We start from the raw sequence: 1196 nt of genomic DNA, 5'->3' as shown, positions 1-1196 counted from the left end.
AGTAAGCATAAAATTCAAATTACACAATAGGATGTTGACTTGCCAACTTGAGTAGATACCTGAAAAGATAGTGAACAACATTGTCTCTGACCCCACAGTACTGATATTTTTATAGAATTGTGTTTCCACTTTTGAGATAATGAGGATCCCATCAAGTTTTTTGTTTAAGCCCATTTTGAATTTGTTACTCATTACATTATTATTTTTGAAGTTAATAATTATGCTTTTCATCAGAAACCACCACTAATCTCTTCCACTTTCCTCATAGCATTTTTCATTTCCATTTTTCTAAAAGTATAAGTCAAAGGATTGAGCAAGGAGTATAGTATGGTGTAAAATATTGCCATCATTTTGTCAAATGTAAAATTAGAAGGAGGTCTTGCATATGTAAATATTCATGGGACAAAGAACAAAATCACAACAGCAAAATGAGCTTCACAGGTGGATAGGGCTTCCCTCTGCCCTTCAGAATCAAGGGTTCTCAGAGACAGCAAGATTATACCACAGGAGACAAGCAACATGGTGAATATTATAATGCAGATAAACCCACTGTTAGCAACCACAAAATGTCCAAAGATGTGTCCGTGCAGTCCAGCTCCAGTAATGGGTACAAGTCACAGAAGAAATGATCAATGTCATTGAGGTCACTAAAGGGCAGCTGGAATGTAAAGAGAATCTGTATGATGGAATGCAAGAAGCCCCCTGTCCAGGCCATCCCCACCAGAATGCCACAGAGCGTTCAGTTTATAAAGGAAGAGTAGTGCAAACGCTTGAAAATCCACATAGCAGTCATAAGTTATGGACATGAGGACAATCACCTCTGCTCCAGCAAGAAAGTGCTCTGCAAAAAGTTGAATCATGTGTCTTTTGTAAGAGATGGTTTCCCTTACTTGCAAAACAGGTGGCCTCACCCACAGAAAGCTTTTCCATGAGTTCTCCCGATAAATACTTCCAACTCTTGTAATCATTTGCCTCCATTTGACACAGCTTCAAAAAGTGACTGTGTCCTCACCTGTGCATATGACAGAAATGCAAATAGCATTTGTGTCTGTGAATATTTATATGTACATATATGCATACATAAGGATTTTTGTTGTTAAAATAAGGGAACAAAACAATAATTGGGTATATTCAAGAATGAAAAATGGGCCAATTTTTATGACTTCCCTTTAGAGCCAACAGAAACAACTAGAAAT

General features: G+C 37.3%; 1 pseudogene; it reads right to left on the bottom strand.

Moving 5' to 3' along the window:
• Window positions 1–211: 211 nt before the first annotated feature.
• On the bottom strand, window positions 212–968 carry LOC124109226 (olfactory receptor 4C15-like; annotated as a pseudogene).
• Window positions 969–1196: the final 228 nt, after the last annotated feature.

This window comes from Marmota monax, unplaced genomic scaffold (assembly GCF_021218885.2).
Source record: "Marmota monax isolate L192 unplaced genomic scaffold, Marmota_monax_Labrador192_F-V1.1 WCK01_AAM20220418_F8-fsc00588, whole genome shotgun sequence".
NCBI classification, from domain to species: domain Eukaryota; kingdom Metazoa; phylum Chordata; class Mammalia; order Rodentia; family Sciuridae; genus Marmota; species Marmota monax.
Note: the sequence above shows the minus strand (reverse complement) of the source record. Positions and strands in the feature narration are given on the sequence as shown.